This window comes from Osmerus eperlanus, chromosome 23 (assembly GCF_963692335.1).
Source record: "Osmerus eperlanus chromosome 23, fOsmEpe2.1, whole genome shotgun sequence".
In the NCBI taxonomy this organism is placed as follows: Eukaryota; Metazoa; Chordata; class Actinopteri; order Osmeriformes; family Osmeridae; genus Osmerus; species Osmerus eperlanus.
The window spans coordinates 11,247,616-11,259,746 of NC_085040.1; the positions used below are offsets into that span (position 1 = coordinate 11,247,616).

Below are 12,131 nucleotides of genomic sequence, written 5' to 3' on the forward strand. Positions count from 1 at the left end.
CGACGCACTAAATTCTAAAAAATATATTTTTTAGACGCTACACATGTTATACATCGTTGGAAAGCTACGATTCTTGTGCTTCCATTGAAATAAACCAATTCAAGATCAAGTCGCAATAGCAAGCAAAGTCAACGTCTTTTTCCGGTGAACATTCCTTCAACAATGCCAAAGAAAAAAGTTGTACTCACCCTAAGTTGTTCAAATAGGTCCAGGTGTGCAAATCATGCCATCAAAACTTGATCTGCGTAAGTCCCAAGGGTTCAAAGTATCTAACCATGTAAAGTAATTCGTCCAAATACAATGTTTTACGTTCATGAATAGCCATTATCCTTTGTTTCATTATGCAAGTTAGCCGACGGAAGAAACAACTTGTTCACATAAAAGTGTTATTTTCTCCGATTTATCAACGGAGTATTTACAAAATGAAGGTCTCAAAATGTCCGTTGAACCCTCCCCTTTTGATTGACACCTTGTTCGACCCAATAGGAGCTTCCATGCCCCGTTGACAGCCCTCTAAAGCCAACTAGGTCTGTGCGTCCTGCCCCCCGCCCCCCCCCCCCCCCCCCACACTGGTTCTAAACAAATTTCTCGAACTGGCTTCGACTGGCTCTGAAATTAGCTCGTTAGCCTTGTAGCTGACAGCTAGCTGAAAATGCCAATACCTCATTTGTATGCGTCTGTGGAGCCTTCAAAATAACAGTCGATTGCGCAATATGGTTGACAGAATCAGTGTTCTTTGTGCGCCAATCCTTGGAATCAGATAAAGCACTCCAATGTGTTCATGCTTCAGTTTTTGTGTTTCAGTATTACTAATTAGGGATTTAGCTATTATATATGATATTTCTAAGTACCAGAGATGGGCCAGAGATAACAATTATGAAAAATAATACCTTTTTATTTGACCTTGACCTTGGTTACAAAGGGTCATTTTGGAGTCTCCAAAAGACCCTTTTAGAAAATTCCTGGATGTACTCTTATAAAAACATGTGTCAAATATGAATATATTGTGGTATTATGTTTGACTTTTGATTTGAATTGGGTAAGGCTTCAACCTGTGGTCCAATTTAGTCTTCCAGATAATACCTACCACCTCTAGGCCTATTCAGGCCTCTGTTTTCAAAACAAAATCTAGGCGGAAATAGAAATTTTCACTTTCCTTGTGTTCAAGCTTCTATTACTCAACACTAGAAGGACTGACAGGGGTCCTGACAACAGGGGACATAACTTCAGAGTGTCAGCTTTCAAAAGAGATCATTTACATGCATGTACTCCAAATGGTTCAAGAACAGCTTCCAATTTACTTTGGGTATGCTGTTTAGGCGTTTTCAGGCAAATTTAACAGGAACATGAAAAGGTTAAACAAGTTACAACTAGAGAGGGTACAATTTCTGGGGAAATTGTAGGGTGTGCTTGCTTGCGTCGGTTGCACAGGGGTCCGTTTTTGAATTACATTTTTACAACTGATATTTCTGTATATTTTATATAAAAATGCATACTTATTATTTTTAATGATTACATAGATTTAAAAGCATTTTTTTTGCTGCTCATTTACAACTGAAAATACGAGTGAAGTGTAGAATGAAATAGATGTCTTCTCATTTCCCCTGCAAGAGGCAGCCTCATCGTTGAATCAAAACGAATAAATTTGGCAGACCGGTGTAAAAATTGACCTAATCTCTATGACTTAAACGTCATTTTAAGTTTTTCCCTTCTCATGATATTTTCAGGCATTTAGCCTACTCATTGCATTCATTCATTAATAAAGAACCCCCTTTGAAGATTATTCTATGACGTTACCCGGCAGTAGAAGATGGAATCGCGATTCAAACAGTACCATCTGCTAACTGAAAATATGCCCCCCAAAACATAAATAAGCTTGACATTTATTTAGTGGAAAATCGCTCATTCATAAAAAGCTCACTGGTAGCGATCATTGTCAGTAACAACGCAAAATGCGATATAGCCCTGTGTGGAGAAGCTGCCCCGGTAAATTGTACTACTACAGTACGGTACTGTACAGTACTAGACTACTGCTGTGTTCGTCTTGGTAGCGATTGCGTTGGTTGAATTGGATTTAACGTTCCGTTGTACGGTTTAGGCTGAAATTAATTATTTTCATGAACAGATTGACAACGTTTAGGCTGTGGCAATGAAGTTCAGGTTAGTAGTTAGATAGACTTTTTATTTAACCCTCGTGCTGCATTCGGGTCACATGACCCAAAGGTTCATAACGAACCATCGTTGTGTTTACCCAATTTTACCCAATACAAAAACAAATTAAAATAATTTTCTTTTAACCTTTGCAATGTGGGGGGTCTGAGACAGCCTAGCTGTTAAAAGAAAATGCTTCACTTTGTCTTTGTATGCGGTAAATTTGTCGCAATACGACGGTGGGTCACAATGACTGATGGGTCAGAATGACCCGAAGATAACACAAGGGTTAAGTAAGGGGAGTGCTGAACATTTTTTGTCGCCGTTTGACTTCCTAAACAGCTGTGTACTGTAGCTAGATGTTTTTGTAGTGTGTCTCGCGTAAGCTACAGCGTTGCAGTGGCACTGGTTTGAAACCACAGGTAATGGTAATTTCACCAACAAATCGTTTACTAATGTCAGAATAAATCCTACAACGAAAATGTATATGTGAGGAATGTTTATTTTAACTATTGAAAACAGATACATCATAGACCACTGTAGTATGTGTTGCCCGGGCAACACAGGCTAATGTCATGATGCTAATATTTCAGTGAAATAGTAGACTATTGTTTCCGAAAGTAGATGTACTTCCTTAATAATATCAGCTTATATTGTACATTACACATCACAATTGTGTGTCATATCACAAAGTAAAATGAGTAAATAGTTATCACCCTGGCCTCTTTGCTTGTGGCGTTTCTGCAGCTGCCTTGCAGTAAAGCTATAGTCAGCCTAGCTATCCCCCAAGTTAACAGATGCGAAACGAATGTTCTGCCAAAGGTAGTCACGCGTGTTTTCGTGACGTTAGTGACGTTAGTAACGTCAGTGACTGTGGCTAGCAAATTAGCCACCGTTAGCTTCACTTTTCCCCACAAAAACTTAACTTAAGCCCAAACCATGCAACGGAACGTAAATTCCAATAGAAGCAACTCAATCGCTACCAAGACAACTTTTGACACCTACGTTGTCTATGTAGGCCAAATATTGACTGAGTTTTAGGGGGGCAAAAAGAATAATAATAATAATAATATATATGTGAGAGAACAAAGGTTGTGCTCTCGCCGAAGGCTTGAGCACACCCAATAATAATATATATGTGAGAGAACAAAGGTTGTGCTTTCGCCGAAGGCTTGAGCACACCCAATAATATATATGTGAGAGAACAAAGGTTGTGCTCTCGCCGAAGGCTTGAGCACACCCAATAACATAATTTATGTTAATTGCTGAAATCAAATTAAAATGTTTAATTAATCTGAATTATTAAAAAAAAACTTGGTTTGAATGCATGATTCAACTACTCAAATACTTCACTTGTTTCATGGATGAATCAGCATTTTTGAACGAATCTCCTGAATTAACGATTCAATGACTAAATGTTCTCCAATGACAAAACATTTTTTTAAGTTATTATACCATGGTCTGGGTGAATACTCGACTCTGATTGGCTGCAGCCAATCAGCCAAGTAGTTCCAGCAAAACTGTTCACCGTTCTAAATTATTGAGCTGGCTACATTGTATGAGCAAAGAACATCTTTCCTTGGTATGAGCCTGTACAAAGTGTCTGAAATAAGTAACAATAACATCAGGGACGCAGTCACGCAGTCAAAACCTCCGTTTACAATTTTGAGAAACTTTACCAAGCTAACATGTAATTACAACAATGGGTGACTTCAATATTTCTTTTAACCTATTTGGAAAATGTTACTTTTCTGAATTTACTGTGTCAGTGTCACGTAACCGCTCATCTCACATCCCATTCGATTCACCTCGCTAGTCAACCTAGCTCTACTTCAGACTGCGGCCAACACATAAAAATATTGATTTGATTTGGGGACAATGACATGGCTAGATTGCTGGCTAGTCTTGTTGTTAAACATACTGTCAAATTATAATGACTGTTTGGAGAATATGTCAACTTTGATGCGATCATCTCACATCCATTTGCTATTCAACCCGCTACACATGCTGCGGCCGTACTGTAGCCTAGTAGGCTACTAGCTAGTATATGGCCGATACCTTGTTCGTGAAAACCTTGATATTGATTTGGGGACAATGACATGGCTTTTTAGCTAGCTAGTCTTCTTGTCAAACATATTGTCAAATTATATTTACGGTTTGTCAACCGTACACAATGTTCTTGTTTATAAATCTTGCTAGCATAACTTAGCTTTCTGGCTAATAGCTCAGTCCTCCGCTGCACGTAAACGGGCGGGGCCCCTACAGGACGGGGACCATGGGCTGGAGCCCAGTCAAGCCCAATGGTAAGTCTGGCCCTGAGTGATTTTTTTTTTTTTGTCATAGTCACGAACTGAATGAGGTTACCGGAGCACACTCCGGGGGCCAGTCCAAAGTTGCTCGGGGGACGGATTCGGCCCGCGGGCCGCCTATTGAAGACCCCTGGTCTAGGGGTATGATTCTCGCTTCGGGTGTGAGAGGTCCTGGGTTCAATTCCCGGGTGAGCCCTTTACAGTATGTTGTTGAAGGAGGTTACTTGGCGAAGAGGGCTCCTGTTCTATTCCCAAATCTGTCTTTTACCCAACGTCGATCGGGGTGATTTGCTGCGGAAGTTTCTCTTTTTGTCTACGCATGTTTTGTGACAACAAATCGATCAATTGAAGCAGCAACTAGAACATGGCTCGTTGGTCTAGGGGTATGATTCTTGCTTAAGGTGCGAGCATTCCTGGGTTCAAATCCCAGACGAGCCTGTTACAGTATGCTGTTGAAAGAGGTAACCTGGCAAAGAGTGCTCCTGTTCTATTCCCAAATCTGTCTTTTACCCAACGTCGATCGGGGTGATTTGCTGCTGAAGTTTCTCTTTTTGTCTATGCATGTTTTGTGACAACAAATCGATCAATGCAGCAACCAGAACATGGCTCGTTGGTCTCGTGGTGTGATTTTCGCTTGGGATGCAGGGAGCCTTTGTGTAAGCATGTTTTGTGACAACAAATCGATCAATCGAAGCAGCAACCAGAACATGGCTCGTTGGTCTCGAGGTATGATTTTCGCTTGGGATGCAGGGAGCCTTTGTGTAAGCATGTTTTGTGACAACAAATCGATCAATCGAATCAGTAACTAGAACGTGGCTCGTTGGTCTAGGGGTATGATTCTCGCTTTCGTGCGAGAGGTCCCGGGTTCAAATCCCAGACGAGCCCATTACTTCTACAGCCCATTGCTGTAGAAGGAGGTTACCTGGCAAAGAGGGCTCCTGTTCTATTCCCAAATCAGTCCTTTTCCAAACGTAGATCGGGGTGATTTTTTGCAGAAGTTTCTCGAACTCTTTTTGTCTACGCATGTTTCGTGACAACAAATCGATCAAAGCAGCAACCAGAACATGGCTCATTGGTTTCGTGGTATGATTCTCGCTTAGGGTGCAGGGAGCCTTTGTCTAAGCATGTTTTGTGACAACAAATAGATCAATCGAAGCAGCAACTACAACATGGCTCGTTGGTCTAGGGGTATGATTCTCGCATAGGGTGCCAGAAGTCCTGGGTTCAAATCCTGGACGAGCCCTTTACAGTAAGTTGTTGAAGGAGGTTATTTAGTGAAGAGGGCTCCTGTTCTATTCCCAAATCTGTCTTTTACCCAACGTCGATCTGGGTGATTTGCTGCAGAAGTTTCTCCAGCTCTTTTTGAATATGCGTGTTTTGCGACAAAAAATCGATCAATGCAGCAACCAGAACATGGCTCGTTGGTCTTGTGGTATGATTCTCGCTTAGGGTGCAGGGCGCCTTTGTCTAAGCATGTTTTGTGACAACAAATCGATCAATCGAAGCAGAAGCTGGAGCATGGCTCATTGGTCTAGGGGTACGATTCTAGCTTAGGGTGCAAGAGGTCCCGTGTTCAAATCCAGGATGAGCCCATTACAGTATGCTGTTGAAGGAGGTAACTTGGCAAAGAGGGCTCCTGTTATATTCCCAAATCAGTACTTTTCCAAACGTAGATCAAGGTGATTTTCTGCAGAAGTTTCTCGAACTCTTTTTGTCTACGCATGTTTTGTGACAACAAATCGATCAAAGCAGCAACCAGAACATGGCTCGTTGGTCTAGGGGTATGATTCTTGCTTAGGGTGCGAGAGGTCCCGGGTTCAAATCCCGGACGAGCCCATTACTTCTAAAGCCCATTGCTGTAGAAGGAGGTAACCTGGCAAAGAGGGCTCCTGTTCTATTCCCAAATCAGTCCTTTACCCAACGTATATCAGGGTGATTTGCTGCAGAAGTTTCTCCAGCTCTTTTTGTCTACTCATTCTTTGTGACAACAAATCAATCAAAGCAGCAACCGGAACATGGCTCGTTGGTCTAGGGGTATGATTCTCGCTTTGGGTGCGAGAAGTCCTGGGTTCAAATCCCGGATGAGCCCTTTACAGTATGTTGTTGTAGGAGGTTACTTGGCGAAGAGGGCTCCTGTTCTAATCCCAGATCAATCCTTTACCCAACGTAGATCGGGGTGATTTGCTGCGGAAGTTTCACAGCTCTTTTTGTGTAAGCATTTTTTACGACAAAAAATCGATCAAAGCAGCAACCAGAACATGGCACATTGGTTTCGTGGTATGATTCTCGCTTAGGGTGCAGGGCGCCTTTGTCTAAGCATGTTTTGTGACAACAAATCGATCAATCGAAGCAGCAGCTGGAGCATGGCTCGTTGGTCTAGGGGTATGATTCTAGCTTAGGGTGCAAGAGGTCCTGTGTTCAAATCCAGGATGAGCCCATTACAGTATGCTGTTGAAGGAGGTAACCTGGCAAAGAGGGCTCCTGTTCTATTCCCAAATCTGTCTTTTACCCAACGTAGATCGGTGTGATTTGCTGCGGAAGTTTCTCCAGCTCTTTTTGTCTACGCATGTTTTGTGACAACAAATCGATCAAAGCAGCAACCAGAACATGGCACATTGGTTTCGTGGTATGATTCTCGCTTAGGTTGCAGGGAGCCTTTGTCTAAGCATGTTTTGTGACAACAAATAGATCAATCGAAGCAGCAACCAGAACATGGCTCGTTGGTCTAGGGGTATGATTCTCGCTTTGGGTGTGAGAAGTCCTGGGTTCAAATCCCGGATGAGCCCTTTACAGTATGTTGTTGTAGGAGGTTACTTGGCGAAGAGGGCTCCTGTTCTAATCCCAGATCAATCCTTTACCCAACGTAGATCGGGGTGATTTGCTGCGGAAGTTTCACAGCTCTTTTTGTCTAAGCTTTTTTTACGACAAAAAATCGATCAAAGCAGCAACCAGAACATGGCTCGTTGGTCTTGTGGTGTGATTCTCGCTTAGGGTGCAGGGAGCCTTTGTCTAAGCATGTTTTGTGACAACAAATCGATCAATCGAAGCAGCAGCTGGAGCATGGCTCGTTGGTCTAGGGGTATGATTCTAGCTTAGGGTGCGAGAGGTCTAGGATTCAAATCCCGGACGAGCCCATTACAGTATGCTGTTGAAAGAGGTAACCTGGCAAAGAGGGCTGCTGTTCTATTCCCAAATCTGTCTTTTACCCAACGTCGATCTGGGTGATTTGCTGCAGAAGTTTCTCCAGCTCTTTTTGAATATGCGTGTTTTGCGACAAAAAATCGATCAATGCAGCAACCAGAACATGGCTCGTTGGTCTCGTGGTATGATTCTCGCTTAGGGTGCAGGGATCCTTTGTTTAAGCATGTTTTGTGACAACAAATCGATCAATCGAAGCAGCAGCTGGAGCATGGCTCGTTGGTCTAGGGGTATGATTCTAGCTTAGGGTGCAAGAGGTCCCGTGTTCAAATCCAGGATGAGCCCATTACAGTATGCTGTTGAAGGAGGTAACCTAGCAAAGAGGGCTCCTGTTCTATTCCCAAATCAGTAGTTTTCCAAACGTAGATCAAGGTGATTTTCTGCAGAAGTTTCTCGAACTCTTTTTGTCTACGCATGTTTTGTGACAACAAATCGATCAAAGCAGCAACCAGAACATGGCTCGTTGGTCTCGTGGTATGATTCTCGCATAGTGTGCAGGGAGCCTTTGTCTAAGCATGTTTTGTGACAACAAATCGATCAAAGCAGCAACCAGAACATGGCTCGTTGGTCTAGGGGTGTGATTCTCGCTTTGGGTGCGAGAGGTCCGGGTTCAAATCCCGGATGAGCCCTTTACAGTAAGTTGTTAAAGGAGGTTATTTAGTGAAGAGGGCTCCTGTTCTATTCCCAAATCTGTCTTTTACCCAACGTCGATCTGGGTGATTTGCTGCAGAAGTTTCTCCAGCTCTTTTTGAATATGCGTGTTTTGCGACAAAAAATCGATCAATGCAGCAACCAGAACATGGCTCGTTGGTCTTGTGGTATGATTCTCGCTTAGGGTGCAGGGCGCCTTTGTCTAAGCATGTTTTGTGACAACAAATCGATCAATCGAAGCACAACTGGAACATGGCTCGTTGGTCTAGGGGTATGATTCTCGCTTAGGGTGCCAGAAGTCCTGGGTTCAAATCCTGGACGAGCCCATTACAGTATGCTGTTGAAGGAGGTAACATGGCAAAGAGGGCTCCTGTTCTATTCCCAAATCAGTCTTTTACCCAACGTCGATCTGGGTGATTTGCTGCAGAAGTTTCTCCAGCTCTTTTTGAATATGCGTGTTTTGCGACAAAAAATCGATCAATGCAGCAACCAGAACGTTGGTCTTGTGCAGGGCGCCTTTGTCTAAGCATGTTTTGTGACAACAAATCGATCAATCGAAGCACAACTGGAACATGGCTCGTTGGTCTAGATGAGCCCTTTACAGTATGTTGTTGTAGAAGTTTACCTGGCAAAGAGGGCTGCTGTTCTATTCCCAAATCTGTCATTTACCCAAGGTTGATCGGGGTGATTTGCTGCGGAAGTTTCTCCAGCTCTTTATGTCTAAGCATGTTTTGTGACAACAAATCGATCAATCGAAGCAGCAGTTGGAGCATGGCTCGTTGGTCTAGGGGTATGATTCTCGCATAGGGTGCCAGAAGTCCTGGGTTCAAATCCCCGACGAGCCCATTACAGTATGCTGTTGAAAGAGGTAACATGGCAAAGAGGGCTCCTGTTCTATTCCCAAATCAGTCCTTTACCCAACTTATATCGGGGTGATTTGCTGCAGAAGTTTCTACAGCTCTTTTTGTCTACTCATTCTTTGTGACAACAAATCAATCAAAGCAGCAACCAGAACATGGCTCGTTGGTCTAGGGGTATGATTCTCGCTTTGGGTGCGAGAAGTCCTGGGTTCAAATCCCGGATGAGCCCTTTACAGTATGTTGTTGTAGGAGGTTACTTGGCGAAGAGGGCTCCTGTTCTAATCCCAGATCAATCCTTTACCCAACGTAGATCGGGGTGATTTGCTGCGGAAGTTTCACAGCTCTTTTTGTCTAAGCTTTTTTTACGACAAAAAATCGATGAAAGCAGCAACCAGAACATGGCTCGTTGGTCTTGTGGTGTGATTCTCGCTTAGGGTGCAGGGAGCCTTTGTCTAAGCATGTTTTGTGACAACAAATCGATCAATCGAAGCAGCAGCTGGAGCATGGCTCGTTGGTCTAGGGGTATGATTCTAGCTTAGGGTGCGAGAGGTCTAGGATTCAAATCCCGGACGAGCCCATTACAGTATGCTGTTGAAAGAGGTAACCTGGCAAAGAGGGCTGCTGTTCTATTCCCAAATCTGTCTTTTACCCAACGTCGATCTGGGTGATTTGCTGCAGAAGTTTCTCGAACTCTTTTTGTCTACGCATGTTTTGTGACAACAAATCGATCAAAGCAGCAACCAGAACATGGCTCGTTGGTCTCGTGGTATGATTCTCGCATAGTGTGCAGGGAGCCTTTGTCTAAGCATGTTTTGTGACAACAAATCGATCAATCGAATCAGCAACTAGAACGTGGCTCGTTGGTCTAGGGGTATGATTCTCGCATAGGGTGCGAGAGGTCCTGGGTTCAAATCCCGGACGAGCCCTTTACAGTAAGTTGTTGAAGGAGGTTATTTAGTGAAGAGGGCTCCTGTTCTATTCCCAAATCAGCCCTTTTCCAAACGTAGATCAAGGTGATTTTCTGCAGAAGTTTCTCGAACTCTTTTTGTCTACGCATGTTTTGTGACAACAAATCGATCAAAGCAGCAACCAGAACATGGCTCGTTGGTCTCGTGGTATGATTCTCGCTTAGGGTGCAGGGAGCCTTTGTCTAAGCATGTTTTGTGACAACAAATCGATCAATCGAATCAGCAACTAGAACGTGGCTCGTTGGTCTAGGGGTATGATTCTCGCTTAGGGTGCGAGAGGTCCTGGGTTCAAATCCCCGACGAGCCCATTACAGTATGCTGATGAAGGAGGTAACATGTCAAAGAGGGCTCCTGTTCTATTCCCAAATCTGTCATTTACCCAAGGTCGATCGGGGTGATTTGCTGCGAAAGTTTCTCCAGCTCTTTATGTCTAAGCATGTTTTGTGACAACAAATCGATCAAAGCAGCAACCAGAACATGGCTCGTTGGTCTAGGGGTATGATTCTCGCTTTGGGTGCGAGAGGTCCTGGGTTCAAATCCCGGACGAGTCCTTTACAGTAAGTTGTTGAAGGAGGTTATTTAGTGAAGAGGGCTCCTGTTCTATTCCCAAATCTGTCTTTTACCCAACGTCGATCTGGGTGATTTGCTGCAGAAGTTTCTCTAGCTCTTTTTGAATATGCGTGTTTTGCGACAAAAAATCGATCAATGCAGCAACCAGAACATGGCTCGTTGGTCTTGTGGTATGATTCTCGCTTAGGGTGCAGGGAGCCTTTGTCTAAGCATGTTTTGTGACAACAAATAGATCAATCGAAGCATCAACTACAACATGGCTCGTTGGTCTAGGGGTATGATTCTCGCATAGGGTGCCAGAAGTCCTGGGTTCAAATCCTGGACGAGCCCGTTACAGTATGCTGTTGAAGGAGGTAACATGGCAAAGAGGGCTCCTGTTCTATTCCCAAATCAGTCCTTTACCCAACGTATATCGGGGTGATTTGCTGCAGAAGTTTCTCCAGCTCTTTTTGTCTACTCATTCTTTGTGACAACAAATCAATCAAAGCAGCAACCAGAACATGGCTCGTTGGTCTTGTGGTGTGATTCTCGCTTAGGGTGCAGGGAGCCTTTGTCTAGGCATGTTTTGTGACAACAAATCGATCAATCGAAGCAGCAGCTGGAGCATGGCTCGTTGGTCTAGGGGTATGATTCTAGCTTAGGGTGCGAGAGGTCTAGGATTCAAATCCCGGACGAGCCCATTACAGTATGCTGTTGAAAGAGGTAACCTGGCAAAGAGGGCTGCTGTTCTATTCCCAAATCTGTCATTTACCCAAGGTCGATCGGGGTGATTTGCTGCGGAAGTTTCTCCAGCTCTTTATGTCTAAGCATGTTTTGTGACAACAAATCGATCAAAGCAGCAACCAGAACATGGCTCGTTGGTCTAGGGGTATGATTCTCGCTTTGGGTGCGAGAGGTCCCGGGTTCAAATCCCGGACGAGCCCTTTACAGTAAGTTGTTGAAGGAGGTTATTTAGTGAAGAGGGCTCCTGTTCTATTCCCAAATCTGTCTTTTACCCAACGTCGATCTGGGTGATTTGCTGCAGAAGTTTCTCCAGCTCTTTTTGAATATGCGTGTTTTGCGACAAAAAATCGATCAATGCAGCAACCAGAACATGGCTCGTTGGTCTTGTGGTATGATTCTCGCTTAGGGTGCAGGGCGCCTTTGTCTAAGCATGTTTTGTGACAACAAATCGATCAATCGAAGCAGCAGCTGGAACATGGCTAGTTGGTCTAGGGGTATGATTCTAGCTTAGGGTGCAAGAGGTCCCGTGTTCAAATCCAGGATGAGCCCAAAACAGTAAGTTGTTGAAGGAGGTTATTTAGTGAAGAGGGCTCCTGTTCTATTCCCAAATCTGTCTTTTACCCAACGTCGATCTGGTTGATTTCCTGCAGAAGTTTCTCCAGCTCTTTTTGAATATGCGTGTTTTGCGACAAAAAATCGAT

The 12,131-nt window shown here is 43.7% G+C and overlaps 3 non-coding genes across 3 annotated transcripts; all 3 read left to right on the forward strand.

Moving 5' to 3' along the window:
- Positions 1 to 6,224: 6,224 nt before the first annotated feature.
- trnap-agg (transfer RNA proline (anticodon AGG)) lies at positions 6,225 to 6,296 on the forward strand. The gene has a single exon. It is a non-coding gene; the product is annotated as a tRNA-Pro (tRNA).
- A 4,320-nt stretch (positions 6,297 to 10,616) lies between these two features.
- Positions 10,617 to 10,688, forward strand: trnap-ugg (transfer RNA proline (anticodon UGG)). Its single transcript has one exon. It is a non-coding gene; the product is annotated as a tRNA-Pro (tRNA).
- Positions 10,689 to 11,558: 870 nt separating this feature from the next.
- trnap-ugg (transfer RNA proline (anticodon UGG)) lies at positions 11,559 to 11,630 on the forward strand. Its single transcript has one exon. It is a non-coding gene; the product is annotated as a tRNA-Pro (tRNA).
- Positions 11,631 to 12,131: the final 501 nt, after the last annotated feature.